The 21,254-nt window shown below is 31.6% G+C and overlaps 1 protein-coding gene across 8 annotated transcripts in view; it reads right to left on the bottom strand.

Moving 5' to 3' along the window:
• The window catches only part of Dh31-R (Diuretic hormone 31 Receptor), a 220,007-nt gene that overhangs the window by 166,144 nt on the left and 32,609 nt on the right, over positions 1–21,254 (bottom strand). For 6 of the 8 annotated variants that reach the window (XM_077443479.1, XM_077443476.1, XM_077443482.1 and 3 more), the window contains one exon: positions 8,681–8,744. The exons of the other annotated variants lie outside the window; for them this stretch is intronic. The gene's annotated coding sequence lies outside the window, so the exon portion shown is untranslated. The remainder of the gene's footprint in view (positions 1–8,680; positions 8,745–21,254) is intronic. 8 annotated transcript variants of the gene reach the window in all.

Raw genomic sequence — 21,254 nt, 5'->3', positions numbered from 1 at the left:
CTGTACATCTCGAGGTACCCCAACTTAAAGGCATAACGCGTTTCCGAAGGGTTCTCATACAAAAACATCCAATTTCAGTTTTCAACTTAAGACCACACTTACACACCCTCACTTTTCAACTTGCAAACTTGGCACACCATCTAAAGATACTCATAATTACTGCATAGAAAGGTTTCCCCATACAAAAACGGTCACTATGCAAAGCTACAGCTTAAATTTGGAACTACAATATTTGGTACACTATCAAAAGATACTCCAAATTAGACCTTAGACTATTTTATCGAAGTCCTGCGTATGTAGAAGAGCTCCCATATAAAAACGCCTACTATACAAAGTCACAGCCTTAAACTTAGAACCACCAAACTTGGAACACTATCTCGAGATACTCCAAATTCAACCTCACAGTCTAGATTTAGAAAGGTTTGAAGTCTTGCATTGATAAACGCCCGCTTGTCTTATACAGTTTTTAGCCCAGAACCTCCAAATTTGGTACACTAGTCTTCCGAGACTCTATCTTACAAGACCCTAGACGATTTTTGGATGGTGTTTTTCAACTTTAATCCACCCAAGCAACGCCGAGTAGCTCCATTAGTACATATGTGTAAAAATTAAATGATCAAACTTCAGTACATATAGTTTCAACGATGAAACAAACTATAATTATGTACCTACAAAAGTAAATTGGCTTCAAGTTACGCTAAACTGTTTGATCTCCGACCTACAAAATTGACGTCTACCGTACTAAAATAAAATCATCGATCAAGATTAAATTTTCGCACGTCACATATGAACACACATACATATATCGCGCAAAATTCTACAACAAATACATATAAAGGTACATATGTATAAATGTACCTAATAAATAGGGCTATATAATTTTGGTCACGGAACTGACTTACATATAACGAGCCCAATTTAAAACGGATCATCTGCGTATTATACACGTAATCTCAACGTAAAATCGCACCATTTGCAATCGACACCACTACATCATATCTAAATGGTCAATTAAGTCCAAATTTACACCGACTAAATACCACGATAAGTATGGCAAGAGACTTAGATTCGCAAAACTGTCTAAATGCGTCTCGAATTACACGAAACTATCGGTATAATGTTGGCGTTTAATCTTTGACCTTTACAATTGACGCAACTATGTATACCAACCACATTAAAACGATTGACCTGAATAAAATTTCCACACTTTAAAAAAAACACTTAGTTCTCAACTTAATTCAATACTCTGAACCTTAAATATATATGTACACTATACGTATATCAAGATAACTGAAAAAAATTAACTAATTAAAACTAGAATTTAGCCCTCAGAAGCGGTTTGTTTGAATTCAGATTTTAATAATAACTGAGATATGTACTTATCTATATACGTACATATGTTCGAATGTATAGCAATTCCGCTTTGTGAAGTGCTACATTGTTTACAAACACTACGCATAATATAGCAGTAAAGATACGCAAAACTATTTACTTATGTACATATATACATATAGTACATATGTACATACAGACTTACCTATATCAATATTTAATTTGTGAACATTATATGAGCCGCTATAATTTAAAGTGGCATAAGTCCACTTCATTTCGAGAAATATCTCGCAAAACATATTGTGTTTAGCAATATTCAAAAATACTGGTGGCCTGTAATACGTTTATTCTGCTTTTCCGAGATTCTGGACGTAACGAATTAAAAGAAGTGACTACAATTTGTGAATTAAGTCAAACAGAAGTAGTGTTTTTGGAGCTGAAAATTAGGCTAACGTCACTTTAAAATATAACGGCCATATGTAGGAATATCTCGTTGATGTTAACTGACATAGTTTTTAAAGCAAATTTTTCATTATATTTGTATTATACATATGTATATACATTTATTCAAGCTCAAAAGCCCATCAAAAAGTATATTTTAACTAAGTGATAAAATTCAGGGCTTTGGAACGCAACCCCGAGCTGGAGCGGAGCCAGAACATAGCAAATTTTAACTGCTTCGTATTATAAAATATAACAATTAAATTTATAACAATTACATATGTATGTTAAATTATTTTTGATCAAAAATCAAATGGTATACCATTACCAGTTTGTTTTAAATACAGTTTGTCTAAAAGATTAGTAACTCACACTATTATTTTAAAACAATTTACAAATCGGAATGTAAATGGAGCAAGTTGCCAGACTAAGCCAATAAAAATTTGATCTGATTCAAAACTCTGATGAAATTATTCTCATTACAAAATGGTTTTAGAAAAAAAAGTACAATTTTGTATACGAAAAGAAATTTCCACTGCATGGATATTTTAGCTTCAAATATGCAAGTACATACATATATTTGTCTAGCCTAAAGCTAATCTATTTTTTTCGTCTAGTAAATAAAACTTCAGAGATTCGTAAAGCGGATAAAACCATACAAAAAAAATATAATAGTTTTTTTTCCATATTATCAAATTACATAGAATATATTAAATTTAGCATTAATTTAAGCCCACGAGCACTTCTCATAAAGCACCAGCTTTGATACACGCGACATATTTTTAGTACTACTCGCGAGTGCCAGAGTAGTTGGCGAACCGAAGCTGGCGACCGCGGCACCACGGCAGATAGACGACTGCTCCAAACCGAATTACGAACCGGTCAAACTAACCGTGCGGTGAACGAGATAAAGAAACACTTCTTGACACTTGACGAGTCACCAAACAATATACAAAGTTTCTTTTCTTTTTTGGTTATAGTTGGTCCATTGTGGGAAGACATTTAGGAAAAACGCTCTTTCACAACCTCTTGACCAATAACATTTCGTATAGATAATAGAATATTTTACGTACGAAATGATATCGGTTGCGATGAGGTGAAAGAGACAGCATGTGCGTATTATCTAAGTGTCATCCTATAGCGGATGGACAATAGGAGAAATTTCTTTGGGGCAGTGCCCCGGTTGCCCGGTTGTATATATGTGTATATTTTTGAGAAAAATAAAGGTGCAGACACACAGTGATACGCGGCACGTGTTTTTGGCACGCCTAATCTATACACACTGTCGTAATCCAGGGCAAAACTCAGCCCTTAGAATGCTTTCGATGATATTTTATATTTGTATTGACATAGGTTTGACAATGATCGATAGCGATGGTTGCCATATTTGACCGGAACGGGAATGGGAATTGCTTGCCTTATTCAGTTGGTTCAGCTGGTATTTAATTAAAAACTAAAACAACATACGAAACAAAACACCTTAAAACGGGAAGGAAATAAGCAAACGGCAGAGCCTTTATTAACTTTACGAACGAAATGATCGTACTCCCTTACCGCACGTAACTTCCCAAAATCCCAACAGAGAACATGCTAACGGTGAATACGTGCCTCTTCGTGTCTAATGGCCGTTTGTTTGCAATGAATTTCACCCTTTACGTATGTATTTATCTCCCCTTGAAATTGGCACCAATTAGCGTGAAACGATTTCGCACCGATCTGAACCGAAAACACCTGCAGCAGCACACACCCTCGAATCTCCCTCATATCTCCGGATTATCGCTCGTCGACGTAGCACCTTTTACAGGTCTCATTATGAAAATTTGCAAAGGTTCTGGGCTATTATGCGTCGCGATAGTCATAAGCCGACGTGCGTATGCCACACACCTTTCAGTGTGGGTCTCAATTAGACGTTTATGTGCGTATTTTATGTACTTAATATTCCGTTCGTTTTGCATTCAATGTGTTTCTTAATGCGTGTGTGCAATATGTGTAGAATTTTCCGTGTGTGAATGAAAGGGATTTTCACAGTGTCATTGGGAATACATTCCTGCTATGTATTGTATATATTACAGTGAAAGCATATTTCAAGTATTATGCTGTACACTAACATTAGAATTATATAATACTATGATTACTAACCAAATTAAATTAAAATTGTAAAATAGAAAATTATCAGTAGATCAGTAGCTATTGAAATACATATAAGATGTATTGTATCATAATTTCGTAATAATAAAAAGCATTTAATAAGCTTATTGTAAAAAACTAAATGTATGTAAGCTTATTGTAAATCATATTAACAATTAGATACAACATAACTTCTTATTGAATACTTATCTCGCAGATAAAACCTAGTGAAGAGATATACTTTTAGTCGTGAAATGTCAGATATGACATATTTGGCCAAAAATCAATATATGTATATCGTGTATTACCTTACAAGAAGCTAGACGCCAAATTTGAAATTTATATATACATATGAGAGATAAAACTATAAATAATTAACGAGAACCTATAGAGCAAAATTTATAAAATATACAGTGAATTATAGGCGTTTAAACAATTAAAATCTGATATGGCTATATCAAGGCGAAAAAGTTGGAAGACACGGGACGAACGCATGTTAAACGTCAAGAAGGTCTACGTGCCCCGTTTTTAAAACGCGTTGTATACGATATTTTATCTCCAACGTAATGGCAGACGATACATTAACGTATATTGATGACCAAAATGAGCAATATGAAAACGATCGGATAAGAGATAAGAGATATAAAAAATGACCACTAACACGAAAGCCATGTGAAATGCAAAGGAGGTATGTAAAAATCAAAAATATTACAAGTGAATATATGTATATTTTCACCAATTCAAGCAGTGGAAATGTATCAAACAATGAATTTACAACGTTTAACTCTATAAATTTAACCCTAACAACCCAATCTTAATTCAATAGGGCCAACCGTTACTTAACCTAACCTATCCTAACGCTTAAATAATACCAACCCTAACAATTTAATCTTAAATGAATGTAACCAACACTGAAAATGTAACTAGTGGTGATTTTACTGAAACGTCAGTGAAAATATATTTTCACTTGAAATATAATTTCTATGTGACATATATGCACTCTCTCTAATCTTAGAGAGAGTGCAAAGAAAATTTCTGCGCTATCTCTACATGAGAGAGTTTGGGCGCTATCCCTACTTATTTCCCAGTAAGTTTGTCATGAGCTCCTTGGGCTTTGACTCTTTAGCTTCACGTAGAAACAATCATCTTGGTAAGCTTTTTCTAAAAATTCTAAGGGGTGAATGTCATCTTCCTGAAGTTCTGTGTAATCTTAAACTTAGGGTACCTGAGAAACTGAGAGAATCTCGCTCCAGAACTCTATTCCTGCCTATTCGGGCCAGAACTAATGTGCTTGATGACTCACCCCTTTCAAGAGCCATTCGATTATTTAACCTGCTTTCTGGGAGCCTTGATGTTTTTACTGCATCATACAGTTCTGTCAGGCAGCATATTTTAAATGACTTCTACCTACATACATATTTTATTTATTTTATTTTTTATTTTATTAATTGAAAAATCAACAGACAGGATGTACAGAGATAGGTATAAAAAAAAACAAAAAGTAAATAAATAATATATGTAACATCCGAGTCCAATAATAGATTTTTACAAAAATGAAAAAGATAAATATAAGGAAAACAAATTAAAAAGTAAAGAATAAAGGCATGACAAAATATGTAGTACATTGCATAATTAAACTATAGTATTAAAATATTTGGAAAAGGTTATAAGATAGAATATAAGAAGAAATTGAAATTTACAAATATAAAAAACAAATGAAAAAGGTAAATACAAAATAAACAAATGAAAAGGAAAAGAATGAAAGCTATAATATGATTAAATAGCACATTACATAACTAAACTAAAGTATAAAAATAATGGAAATATTGAAAAAATAGAATAGGAGAAAAAATGAATCAATCGGTCAAGATTCTCTTGATGTTAGACCTGAATTGATGTAGGGAAATACCAAACAGATCAACCTCATTCAGCTCTCCGTTAAACATACGATAAACGCGCTGCAGATAAAAATATTTTTGGGAATTAGTATTGAAAGGATCAAGTGAAAAGAGTGCAACGCGTCTAGAGTATCGAACTGGGATTCTGAAATTAACCTTATTCAGTAAATCAGAACAATCAAGAAAACCATTTATGAGCTTAAAGAAGAATATAGCATCAGAATGTCGTCGCCTGACAGAAAGATTGTTAAAAGAAAGGATTTTTAAAATGTCGGAAACAGTAGAATGGGTATAGGTAGGAAAAAGGTAGCGTAAGGATTTAATAAATTTAAGTTGAACTTTCTCAATACAATTAATATGGGATAAATAAAAAGGTGACCAGATAATTGAGGCAAATTCAAGGTGAGACCTTACAAAGGAAAAATAAAGTAATTTTAGTACATAAGGATCATTAAAGGGTTTTGTTGAGCGGAGTAGGAATCCAAGAGATTTAAATGCTTTGTTAGTAATAAAAGAAATATGTTCAGAGAAATCTAGTTTATTATTGAGTATTACACCAAGATCCTTAATAGAAGATGACGTGTTAAGGATTGAATGATTTAATTGATATTGATTAGTAATAATTGACTTATTTCTAGTGAAATTTAAAATAGAGCATTTTTCTAGATTAATAAAAAGATCATTATTTAAACAATATATAGAGAATCTATCTAGATCTTCTTGTATCTTATGACAATCGTCTATGGTATATATAGGTTTGTAAATTTTTAAATCATCAGCGTAAAGAAGTATAAAGGAATGTTTGAAGATGTATGAGATATCATTAATATAGAGTAAAAAGAATAAGGGACCTAAATGCGACCCTTGTGGGACACCGGAAGGAATATGTCTAAGTGATGATCTAAAACCATTGAGAATTATGATTTGGTGACGATTTAGTATATACGAAGAGATCCAACGAAATAAATTTCATATTTACACATGTTGTTTTTATTTTGTAATTTTATTATTTAGCATAATGTGTATGTATGTTGGTTTTATCTTTCTTTATATATTTTTGTATGTATATGGATGTATGTATTGTATGTGTATGTGTATATGTATATATATGTATGTATATGTATATGTGTATTTTTATATTTATGTATGTATGTATGTGTATTTGTGTATACGTGTAAGTATTTGTGTATATATGGATGGTGTTCATATATGTTTATATAATTGTCTTTGGCCAGGTAGGCGCATTGGGTTTACCTGTTAGGCCTTCTTGGTGTAAATTAAATAAAAAATAAAAATAAAAATATTATATACGCATATATGTATAATACATATTGTAGACACTAGTCAAATTGCCCATCGCTGCTCGGTTGGTTGAAAGTTTAAAAATCGATTAATTCAAAATACAGACTATCAAAACCAACTACCGTCTAATCTAGGTCATTATTAAATGGTAACCAGCAGAATATATACATATGATCGAGATTTGAGTGATGTGTGCGAGAGGACGATATGCAAACTAGTCACCGAACCATATATTATACAATGAAATGAATCAAATACACCCATCAAATCAACCTTATAAATGACCAAATACCATACATACGAAAAATATACCTTACAATATCAATAACTGCACAAAACCGCACGACCGTGTAAATAAAAAAGACACAGATACGCGACAAATCCGAACAGAGCACTTTCGCAATCATCCAATTCAACGTCAATGACTCTTTTGTACACATATAGAAATATGCACGTATACAGATATATGTACATACATACCTACACATACACACGTACATCCCATGAACATTATAATTTGATTAACGAGTGATTTATGGCAACACTGATTTATGGTAACACCGACCGCCGATTGAGACGACTCGCAACGCAACGCACCCGAAGCTATTTTATTGCATAAATATTTCACTCTTGATGAACACGTGAAAAGTAGATCTTTCCTATATAAATATATACGTACATGCTTATGCTACAGCGTGGATGGAAAACTACTATTCGGAAAATACAAGTGGTGACCTTAAAAATGGCTAGAAAGGTTGTGGGTTCATATTCCAGCCTGAATCAAATATATTCAACTTTCTCGATGATTTCTAAAGCATGGCAAGATTTGGATGGTTATCAAATCCCAAATCAATCAAAATTCCCAAACACGTATACAAAAAAGTCACAAAACGAAATTCTATATTGAACCGTACAGACACATTCACACATACCCGTAGCATTATGAAATACTAATAGCTACATAAGACAGCATTTTCCATACAAATTGAGCGCAAATGTACTGAAACTTGCACAAGACAAAAGTTCAACTTCCGGTTGTCAGATTTTGTTCAATTTTTTTTTATTACTTAAAATCACTATATTTATTATACACAATAAATATCAGAAAGATTATGATAATTTAAAAGGTCAAAATAAAATAATGAAATATTGTTTTAAAAAAAAATACTACTTCCGGTTTACGAATTCTGACCAAAACCTTATCAGCTCAAAGTTAGTATATAAAAAATACAAATATAATTTTTCGGCTTGATACGTTCAGGGGTGTGGACAGAATAGTGGGCACAACATTTTTGACCTTTCTAAGAGGAAAAAATTATATATGTATATACATATGTGTATACAAAACAATCAGCTGATTTATTTTATATGCACGCCTGAGTTTAAGCCGGCCCGCATTCTGACATTCTGATGTAAAACACATGCTTTTTCAGCTTCGGAAATAAATCACAATTCACACACGTATCCTCGCCTAAACGTTGTTAATAATAAAAAAAAAATTTCTTCGTACGTATTTAAAATACATACATATTTTACGCATGCAAAGATATGGGTAGAGTGGTAAAGTGGACGTCACTAACCTTGTCTTGCAGCCGGTTATTACAGCATGCTTCACGTTTATGCCATTTTTCCGGCAGGCTGGACCTGTCGAGATAATAAAAATTGTCAACTTAATGTGAGACACTTTTAAACAGGCGCATATTTATATATTGTACGTATACATATCTCCATACAACAATAATCAAGAAAAAATACCATAACATATGTAGCTGTTAGTAGTCACAAAATATATATCAATGGTTAAATATATGCAAGTAGAAAAATTGGGAATGTCTTGCATCAACATTCAGCACCAAAATATGTACATATATACATATATGTATGTCCAAGAGCCAGCCGTGAATACAAAACACCCCCGTGAGGCCCAACTGGATAATATGTACAGGTTTTTCACTCCAAATTTAATATTTTACAAATAAAATTCAATAATGTTCATTTCAAAATAAATATTATTCATTTGAAATTAAATATTTTTCATTCCAAATTAAATATTTCAAAAATTGAATCAAACAATTTAATTGTCTTTTTAATAAATTTTATAAAGTGTTTTTTATAATAATGATTATATGTAAATATCATAATAATAATAATAATAACTGTTATTCCAGACGATAGGGAGAATACTGCAATTCCCATCACCCATATAAATTATATATCTAATATATATAATTCGAAATAGACTATGTATTTTTGGTTGTGAATCGAAAACAGGTCAGTTTCTATGATTCGACGATTCGGTTGATTGAATATTATTTTTTTTCGATTCAAGTAAATTTAATAAACAAAAAATTAATATTCACTCTTAGATTCGCCATATTTAAGCTGTTTATATTACAAATACTGAGCGAAGCCGGGTAAAACAACTAGTAGATAATAAATAAAATATTAGATAATAAATACAATATGTACAGTGAAGAGTGCAAATGAGAAGACGCGGCAGCAAGAATTACATATAAACATGTTTACATGTAATTAATGATTACATGTAAACATGAAAATAAATTTTGAATACAAAAACTATCCAGTTTTTTTATTCAATTATGTTTGTTCAAACTATCCAGTTTATTCAATATTTAGTTTGAAATGAAATGAAAAACATTAAATTTGGAGCCGAAAACCTGTAGAAGATCAAAACTCACTAATACATAATATCCAATTGTGAAAATAATGATGAGCGCAGGCTACCAGACAAATTAATCGGTAATATCGTGTTAACGCGGGTCAAATTTTTTTTTTGTTTGATATAATATTTTCATTCAAAACTATTTTTCTTCAGTTGCTACAAATCTAACCTACCTAACCTTAACCTTCAACACGGGCACTTTCCGCAATTCCAGGAAACAATCTAACCTAACCTTATTTCGACACGTGAACTTTCCATAATATAAGGAAACACGCATACCATGGTAGAGCTACATCTCGTAACCGATGAGACAAACCATTTTGTTTGGAAGGACGCCTCTTTGTTGGAATAATTCCACGGAATAATTCTTTTTCCGTTTGTGACAGATTGAAGGCGTCCGTTTCTCGTCAATCAAGAAAAAATTACTTTCATTTGAAAATATTAAACCAAATTAAAAAAAAATTGACCCGCACTCACCGAGGTAGAAAATATCACATTCAGGCACGGCAGCAACGATTCCGGTACAAAGTCAGTTAGCTCTTGGAATAGAAGCCGTCCGATAAAGAACCTTGCGGGCAGGTGGTACAACCACCAAATGGTGGTCTACAAATGTTATATTAGTACGTAGTAACCACTCGCGGAAAATTATAATGTGGGTCTGTAGTTCCTCCATGCAAAAATCGGATTGGTTACGGTACTGCAGTACCTCAGTGCCTATGCTCGATTTGTAATTAATTAATTAATCTTATCGCATTAATGTAATTATTAAAGCGATAAGATTAATTTGTACTGGCAAAGCTAAAGTCAGCAACTGCACATATACAGCAATCTTTAATATATTATATATATGTAACCAGCAACATAGCTCGGTCGTTAAGCTTCTGCTTAACACCGAGAGGCGCCGGGTTCGATCCCATGAGCTGACCTCGATTGCAAAGAATTTTTATGAGTATATCCGTAGTGCTGTTGATCAGACTTAGATATTTGTGACTCCAGGTCGATCGTTTCCTATCAGAGTTTGCCAATTTTTTCTGATTTCATTGTTGAAACGGTTCCCGGTAAAATTGGCTAAATATCCTTCCTACCTACTATGTCACCACTATTTTAGATTGATTAATGTACAATATAATGTTTTTACAATTCATAGATGTCTGGTTAATTTGCGAGTTTTTCAGTGTCTCGTAATTCAGCGACTTGTATAATAAAAAAATGCTGCATTGTTTATAATTGGCCAGGAATGTGTATTTGGGGTTTACCTGTAAGGCCTTCCTGATATAAAATTGTAATAAAAAAAAAGTCACGACATGATCTTATTACTAGACCTCTCCATTACCATACAAAGCAAGTTGTCTGGTTAATTTGCGAGTTTTTCAGTGTCTCGTAATTCAGCGACTTGTATAATAAAAAAATGCTGCATTGTTTATAATTGGCCAGGAATGTGTATTTGGGGTTTACCTGTAAGGCCTTCCTGATATAAAATTGTAATAAAAAAAAAGTCACGACATGATCTTATTACTAGACCTCTCCATTACCATACAAAGCAAGATACCATACAAAGCAAGATACAAGCAGAAAAACATGGTTGGCAATGTTTTTAACGCACGATAGACTGAATTTGATTATGCGGTTAAATTTTTTACGAAATGTCACACATTAGATTGAAATTTCTACTCATAATACTTAAAAATTACCTCACAAACCTAACGTGTTACTTATCTGGCGTGTATGTAGATAGGTGAGTTTCACTTCTTTAGTGTGAAATGTAAAATAAATATATGGTCGATTTTTTATTTATATATGTATTACAGACTTAAATAGTTGAAAAAATTTATATAGCACATTAATTTAATGAAGGCTCAAAAATATGTTTTTAAATGAAAGGCCTTCCTGGTATATATGTAAAAAATAAATAAATAAAATAAATAAATATAGACACATTCATATGTTCCGTAATGTATAAGTGACGTACCGAAACAGCATCAACCGTATCGTCACACTTTGTATTGGTTTTGCCTTGCATTCGTCCAATACAAGCATGAACGTGCCGTAAACGAGTGGTGCTGTATAGTATGAACAGAACTAGTGTTTTCCGTGCTGTGATGTGCCGAGCATACATTTTCTCGCGGTTTGCAATTAATATACACACATTGCAAAATGTGTTTGGATCTGTACACAGTTTACCTACGAAACCTTAGCAAAGCGTCAACATCGTCCAATTTATCTCGTTATACGTTCCTTGGATTCTATTTACACGCTATAACAGGTGTTTATTCCTCGCTATATATAGAAGTGTCGGGACGCCCACCGTTACAACAATAGAACTACTCAAATCAAAATTAACAAAACAAGAAAAACTGAGCAAATTTAGTACCTACACATTATAATTACAACAATAAATAAACCCTCATCCTGTTTATACATTCATAAATCATTTCTGTGCATTAAAAAATACGTAAACCAATCAAAACTTTTTAATTAATCAAAAAATATATATATATAAATATAAATACATATTTTCGCATTCGGTTTACGCTCTCGCTTCTCATAAAAAAGTGCAGTAAATCATATTTTGTTACTTTTGACGTAGAAATTGCGTAAATTTTAAAATACGACCGCGTATTTTCATTTTTTATTACTACGCTAATATAATAACATTTCAAAGCGGAATATAATATAAGTTCACGTAAAAAAAACACAATTTTTCCCACATTCGTAAAATATAAAAAATCACACACTTTCTAATTCAACACATATTCATGGATTAAAATGGTAAATTGCTCGAACATATTGTGATAAAATCACATAGCATATTTAAATAACAAATAATCTATTTTTTTAATAATAATAATATAGTTTTAGATTAGTTGAGAAAAAAATATATATACATTTAAATTTGAATATATATATATGTATGTATGTATGTAGATATGCAAAATAAAAGCGGTGAGATGCAAAAGGAAAAGTGAAAGAAAAGAAATACATACAATAGAAAAGTGGTAAATGAATAACAATCGGTTGTTTGACGTTTTTTGGGTTAAAAAAGCAAAGATTACATTGAAGATTAGTGGTAAGCTACGTAAAAAGATAAATAAAATAACCAGAAAATATTTAAAAAAAAAAAAAACAAATCAAATCAGCAATCGACGCGAGTGCCCTCAGTCACGAATGTATTCTGAGAAAATTCCTCTCAAATTTTATTTATATTACACAATATACTAGAATTACTGAAAAACGGCATTCAATTCGAACAAAATTGGAATATCGTATGGATATTTGTATACAAATATGTGTGTACATACATATGTATATACACTCTATTACGTCAAACACTCACTAGAATATGTACATATATGTATATCTTGACTGTCCCGAGATGGGTTTTCTATTTTTACCATCGGTGAAATTACAATTCTGAAGTACGTATTTTTGTTGTTGTTTAGTTGTTTATTTTATTGAATTCGTGGAAAAACTAGTAATATTCCGCTTAGTAGAAGCACCTAAATAAAATTAATGCATGTTTATTGATTGATTGGATTTCCTGAAATACTAACAAGTTCTTGGGTATTCGTTATATTTAGACTGCGTCGACTAACGATAGTGGAATGGGGAATGAGAAGAGAAAAATAGAATCTTGTATATAATAAAAAATATAATAAATTGAAAATTAATAAGAGAAAAGCTCTTCGAATGACTTCAATCGAATAAATTTCTTATTATAGTTCATATCACATTTTTTCTAATTAGAGACGCATATTTTCAGCATTTTAACAATTAAAATTCACAATACTATTAGATGTTTTCATGTATTTTCCCATATAAATATATTCTTAAAACTTGTCGTTTTATATTACTTATTTATTATATTAACTATAAATTGTGCTACAAAGTATTAAAATGAGTCTATATTTTGAAATCAAAAGAAATATGCATTCATATTTATATGTATAGGTACTTAATGAACCAAATATCCTATAAAAGTACGGAACCCAATTTATTACCAAATCAAAAACATGAAGCTTAAAACTAAATTAACATATGTATCTTTCAGTCGAAGTGTATTTTCAGTTTTAATATATTCCAACTGGCGTTTTAGGTCATTCATATTCGAATGCAATTCAACTATTAATTATATCTCTACAAGCGCAAATACACCTCCAGCAATGTCCGCCAGTTGTAATATTGTCAGTTGAGTTTTGACAGTTCCAGCTGGTGTTTTTACGAATGCTTTAAAATAATTCAATAATGCGTTAATATTTGCTTGATAATTGCGAAATAAAGTAATGAGTACCATATTGCGGTAACTCTAAGAATGTGTTCATAATAAAAATGTGACTTTCCAACTCAATTTACTAGTCGAATGACGTTTTCACGAAAACCTAACCACTCCATCTTACCTGGTCCCAACTTATAGTAAAGGTGTATTTTCAATTGTAATACATGTATTTCGACTAGTTGGAATGTAATTCATCATATGAATCAACTTACGTAGGTAAGACGGAATATACTAAGTTCTAGACCTAAAATAGAACTGAACTCCAAGACAACGTTTTGAGAGGCTTGCCTCTCATCCTTGTCATAAACAAATAATTTGACATCGTCAGCAAACAAGAGACATGATGCATTGGATAAAACTCTATAGATGTTATTTATAAGAATGGTAAATAGAAAGGACCCTAAAGTGGACCCCTGAGCTACACCAGATCTATTAAAAAATGGAGGAGATTCATCCACCAATAAGAATTCGATAAATTATCTAATATATAATTTTGAAAGAGACATGTTGTAATAAAATAACAGTAATGTTGGTGGGTAACATCGAAAACAAATCGAAGTTTCTATGACGAAGATTCGATATTTCTTTTTCGATTCAAATAAATTTAATAAAAAAACAAATGAATATTTACTATTAGATTCGCCATGTTTAAGCTGGTTATATTACAAATACTGGGCGAAGCCGGGTAAAACAACTAGTATATTATATCTATGTATATATATATATAAAACTTAATTTTTTGTGTGTGTGTCTCAAATAGGCTCCTTTGCCACTGAACCCATTACGATGGAACTTTCAGGATTTGTTGTATGCATGTCCGGGAAGATTACTGTGAAAAAAAAGGGGGAAAAACGGAAGTGGGTGTCATTGCAACGCTATATTTTCAAATGTTTTCACGTCGCAACCAACGTGTTCGCTACCTGCGTTTTTCCGACAAATGGGACCGGGAACGGGAACGAGAACAGGAACGGGAACGGGATAAGGTACGGGAACGGGAATTGTATGCGTTATTCTGGCGTTGCAACGCATGCCGGGCTCAGCTAGTTTTTAAATAAAATCTGCTTTCAATTATTTACATACATATTTATATAGGCGTCATTACTGAAACTATCCAATTTTAATAATATACTTTAATGAAAATACGTCTGATGAGAAAAATAAAAAAAAGAGAGGAAAGCAAAAAAGAAACCTTCATTAAAACTTCCCTTGGAGCATTTTTTAATGATAGATAACGAATGAGTTACAGAGAAAAGTAGTAAGAATAAAAATACGCAATCGACTAATTAATCTAAAAAGGGGCACAACTTTCACACCGGCGACTGTGAATAAATTGAAAAAATATATACACAAACACATAAAATAAAGTGCCATCCCAAATACGGGGGCGCTAGTTACGCCATCGAACAGGTTAGGCCCTTTTGGTGGAAAAAAAAATTACCATGGGTAGTTTGGTCGTAGAGACGAGAGCGTGCTTGCAATAAGAATGCCTAAAACAACGTTATTGAAATTCGTCGAAAACGTTTCGACTTTCCGAAATGCGAATGCTGCGAGAGCGAAAATCCCCATCGCTCTGGCCGCGAGGGTCGCCCCGAGAGTTCAAAAGGTCCCAATTTAATATGTGCGAAATATTTAAGGCACGACTCGCCATTTCGGAAACGATAAATCATCGGAAAGTGGCGGCTCCTGTATTAGTGACCGAATTCGGTAAATAAGTTTGCTCGGCAAACTTGAGGCGAAAAAAAAAGTAACGCCAAAACAAACTTTGAAAGTGACGATAAAGTGAGAACAGAAACAAAAGTTTGTTATCTCTCGCTAACTACCGATATTTTTTTTTTCCGGATAAAAGCAACGAAATTATGTTATATTATCACTTATAACGATCTCATATATGATATACTTAACAATAAAATATTAATAAAGTTAACCAACTACATTAATCTGACTTAACTTTTTGTAGCAAACTCTGTAACGAATTTGTAAACTTCAGTTCATTTCAGTTCAGGTCAGTTTTATAAATGAAAACCTGACTCAAATAATAAGAATTCGTAGAAACGAAGATATTTTATGTGATAAAATTCAAAATTTTAATTAAAACAATCATAAAACACGACGAAAAACGCTATCTCATACATATGTATGTATATATAATCAAATTTAACAATTAACAAAACATCTAAGTGAAAGATCTGTAAAAATTACACGTTTTTTTATCGCCCATATATATTTATATTTCTTATTATTTGATATTTTTACTATATCTGCTATTGTTTTTTATGATTATGTATAAATGTAATGTTTTTTTCTGTATATATTTTTATTTTTCTCATCTCCTGTAATACCACAATGATCCAAACTAAAACTTAAATAATAAATAAATATCTCTTAAACGAGAACAAGCCAACAAAAAATATTGTCATATTTGAATTTAGTAAAGATTGATTAGTCTCCGCTCCAGTAAGTTTAAAAAAGTGTTTTTATTTTTGTTTCTTAAGAGGGCTGTACACCCGAAACCTTAATTTTGTTACCGTTCCTTTCTTCGATATATATATTGAGTGTATGTATATATTGAGTGAATGCGACAATATATATATATATATATATATATATATATATATATATATATATATATATATATATATATATATATATATATATATATATATATATATATATATATATATATATATATATATATATATATATATATATCAATATATATATTGAGTGAATGCGACAATATATATATATATATATATATATATCAATATATATATTGAGTGAATGCGACAGTTGCGCTTCGACCAGATAAAACGTGTTATTTTCTCCTCCAAAACTAGACCAATTTAAAAAAAAATTTCATCATCGGTATGAGAAAGATATCGTATTTTTTTTTAAATCGACCGTTAAATAACCACGCTAGACTCTTTTCGTGGGTGTAAAAAAGAGGCGATTTTATAGATGTTTGGCGGCTCCTATCTCCTATAAAAATTAATTAATCAAAAAAATAAAACGATAGATGCACCCCAATGGTGGATATCCAAAGCATATTAAAAATAATTTCTCTAGTGCCATAATTGAGGTAGGGAGAAGTATAGTACGTTTGTATGGACAAGGCGCTGCTGTCCAGCCCTCTTAAGAGTAATTTAAGAAAAATAAACTACTACTTCCGGTTGACGGATGCCTACCAATTTTTAAGCATAACTTAGTATTAAACTTAAACTTCTGGATATGAAATTTCAGTTCAATAAACCAAAAGGTTTCCGAGAAAAACATAAAAAACCGAATCTCTAGAGTAAAAATACTACTTCCGGTTTAGCAACCAATATTTAAAAAATATAAGGGCTTAAAATTTATAATTTCTATTAAATATACAAAGTGTTTAGTCCGATTTAATAAGCGGTTTGGGAGATAATTGAATTCAAAAACTTTAAAAAAGTGGACACCTATAAGGAGAGGTACCATTTCCGGTCAACTTAAAAATTTGAAAAAAATAACGTCGTATCAATAAGAATTTCAGTAACCAATACTAAGTTTGAGTTCGATGGGAATAGTGGTGTTCAAAAAATCCCCAAAATACACTGACACACAGACATCCACACACACACATTTTTTCTAGATCATGAAAACGTGATCAATGATCGATTTCTAGTTCGAATCAGTCAAAATCTCAAGTTTGAATTTTTGCATGATCAAAAAACTTCATCTATTGTTACGCACATAGATAAAGTAAAAATCTTCGTTTAAACTTCACATGAGCATGCTAAAATTATTTTTAACGCACTCGAAATTTTACTACAAATGTCAATACAACACACTTTCGTAATAAATTATTTTTTATAATATATCAAACCATACTGAAGACCCTCTCTAACATTTCCATTCTATTGTTGAAGCGATAGATTTAACGTAAGAATATTTTCTTTTGAACGTTCCATCACCGCGTATCCATTTAAATAGTAAATAAGTCACCGCAGATATAAAAAAAAACTTCACACAAAGGAAATGAAAAACAATAGATTTTTCAATCTAAACTTTTCAAATCTAATTTCAACCGACAGAAGACGCGAGAAAATCCGTTCCCATAATACATACAACGGAATAAAAACAAATTTTAATTCAAATATTATGCAATACTTTAACATCAACGCGAGAAACATTTACATACATACATACACAAATCAGAAAACATTTCAAATTTTCTCCACATTATTACATACATACAATCTCCGAGTACATTCTGGAATTAAATTCACGCTTTCAACATTATGTCCAATTTGCTGATGTCGACTTTAAACTTGGCAATTCGAGTAAATGCGGGATCAAACCGCACTTGTAAATAATGCGGTCAAACCAACACTTTCGTGTAAACTTTTCCGTTGTAAAAACCGAGCAATATCGATTACGCTCATTTGATTAGAAAACTGTTTTCAAAACTTGCATGGTATGGTATTCAACAAACTTCGATGGCATTCAAACTAAACCACAAAATCGTATAATCAAAGCCGAAACGTCGACGAGATAAGCCCGACCGAAATTTGCGGTCACAAATATATAAATCAACCGCATATCCTTTGAAACATTTTAATCAACAATACCAAAAAAAAAATCAAATTAATTAAATATACATGCTATTGCATTAACCCTCACTTGACCCGCGACGAACAAATACATTTCGTTTCAGTTTCGCATTGCATATTGGTCGGTTTCGTAATTAAAAAAAAAATCCGACTTACATACATATACAAATATATACTTCCTGCGCCTAAGCCGACTATAAATAATCAGTGAACGAACACTTGAAATATATATTCGACAGTTTTTACGACACCATTAGTTCGGCGAGTTGTTGCAACAACAATAATAATTGAAGCATTCCCATTGTATACAGTTTTCCGTTTGGCCAAACTCCAAAACGTCGTACGTGACGTCTCGAAAGTTACGTCGAACGAAAACCTCCATATCCGGCTTCCTATTGTGCGATACATTTATCACGATATGATTCACGCAAAGTTATTGCATAAAGAGAATATTTTTTTGTTACTCACATTCTAATCTCAAAAATATTCTTGCTAATAATCTACATAAACTAGTATTGTACCCGATGAAATATCATCGCATGGGTGTTGGCATATTAAATTAAAAGAAATGTGTCGGTTCTGCGTTCGATTCGCACGCTTTCGAATTTTTTTCAAATACCTGTTAAATATATTTTATTTTATTTTATATTTAATTTAAAAAAAGTGTTAAAAACTAATTACCTACTACATATGTGTGTACATCGAACCAATATAAAATACCAAGAGAAAAATGAATTAATTGATTAAATAAATTTTCAATAGATGGCGGTAAACGCTCAACGACTAACGGCCTTCTATTTTCCAAGAGGAAACATTGGTAACAAATAGTATATAAAAAAGTTTTTTTCTTTTGTTATTATATCTTCGTATACGTTTTTGCAGTGGTTTAGCTGTGACGTACATATGCATGTCGAATCGAAACGATTGTTATAGCACGGCGAGCGTTACCTCAGACAGACACACAAAATAGCAATATTATATATATGTAAGTATGACTAGTGTTGTACCCGATGAAATATCATCGCATGGGTGTTGGCATATTAAGTTAATAAAAAAAAATGAAAAGAAATGCGCCGGCCCTTGGTTCGATCCATACGCGGTCGAATTTTTTTCAAATACCTTTTAAATATATTGATATTTAATTATTTAATATGGAATAAATGGTAAAAAGTACCTACCTAACTACATATAGACAATCTAAAACACCGATAGAAAAATAATTAAGTAATTAATTAATTAAATAAATTTCCAATAGATGGCGGTAAATTCTCAGCCTAGAGGAAACATTAGTAGCGATCAGTATATATAGAAGTTTTTTTCTTTTCTTATTTTATCTTCGTATACGTTTTGGCAGTGGTTTAGCTGTGATGTACATATGTATATCAAAACAAAACGACTATTATAGTACGGCGAGCGCTCTCTTACAGACAAACAGAATAGCGACATTATATACATATGTACATATATGATGGATGCCCACTTCCCCTCCATTACAATAAGATAAGCCTCATTTAAGAAAAAATCCAGCTTTAAAATATTAATTAAAAATCAGATTTGATTATGGCAAGACTTTTCTTAAAGATACCCAAACACAATATTTTATATTAATTCCACCTAAATTAAAATTAATACATAAATAAAAACCCGCATATACATATGTATACCGTAAGTCGCGCAAAGTACTTACAATAGTGCCATCAAGTCTCGAGTGATTCTGAGCTCCCTCTCTCTTTGCAATATAATAGCACTAGTGCTTTTTTTTCGTACGAGCTTTTTGACGCCTCTCGACTTTGATATTGAGCTCTCGAAAGCTTGAAGCGTTTTGCTCTATCCTTGACTCTCTTTTAACCCTTTTTTTCCAAACGTGCCAAATCACCTCTTAGATTACGACCGCATTACGCGTAATCACTGAACCGAGCTTCGGACGCACAACTTTTATTTCATTCCTTATAATAGGCTAAGATTCAGATGTGTTTTTTGTATTATTATAAGCATTTCAAAAATTCTTAAAATAAAAAATAGACTATGAAACACTCACCAAAAGACTTGCACTTACTAGGAACTCAAAAAAAATCAAAACTTTTCTACAAAATAAGAACAACTCAGATGATGATTTCTACCCGTAAAGGTCTACTCGTTTTAAATGAAAAAATTCATATAAAATGAATAAAATTCATAGCACGGCGACAAAATCGCGCAACGCATACTTAAACAAAAAAAAACATAGCAAATGATTATTGTCACTTTTGAAATAATAATCAAATGTATTTGAAAAATATTTTCGCTTATTATAACTAGCGCAATTTGCGGTAGAAATTTTTCGAAGCCAAAGAGTACTAAGTACATATATTTCAGATAAAAAAGAATTGTCAAATTTTCAAAGTAAACAATCGATTTGTATTCACAAATATCCAATTATGACCATCCGGATGTCCAGACAAAATCGCGCAAACCAAAATAGCGTGGCGACAAAATCGCGCAACCCATATATACATAGAAAAAAATTATAAGCAAGAAAATAAATACAAAAACAAGTAATACAAATCTTAAAAATAGATCAAATGTATAAGAAAAATCCGATAGAACACAGTAATGATAAAATTAGAATCGTTTATTTATTC

The sequence above is a fragment of the Arctopsyche grandis genome, chromosome 12, assembly GCF_051622035.1.
Source record: "Arctopsyche grandis isolate Sample6627 chromosome 12, ASM5162203v2, whole genome shotgun sequence".
In the NCBI taxonomy this organism is placed as follows: Eukaryota; Metazoa; Arthropoda; class Insecta; order Trichoptera; family Hydropsychidae; genus Arctopsyche; species Arctopsyche grandis.
This window is presented reverse-complemented; position numbering and strand designations above follow the sequence as displayed.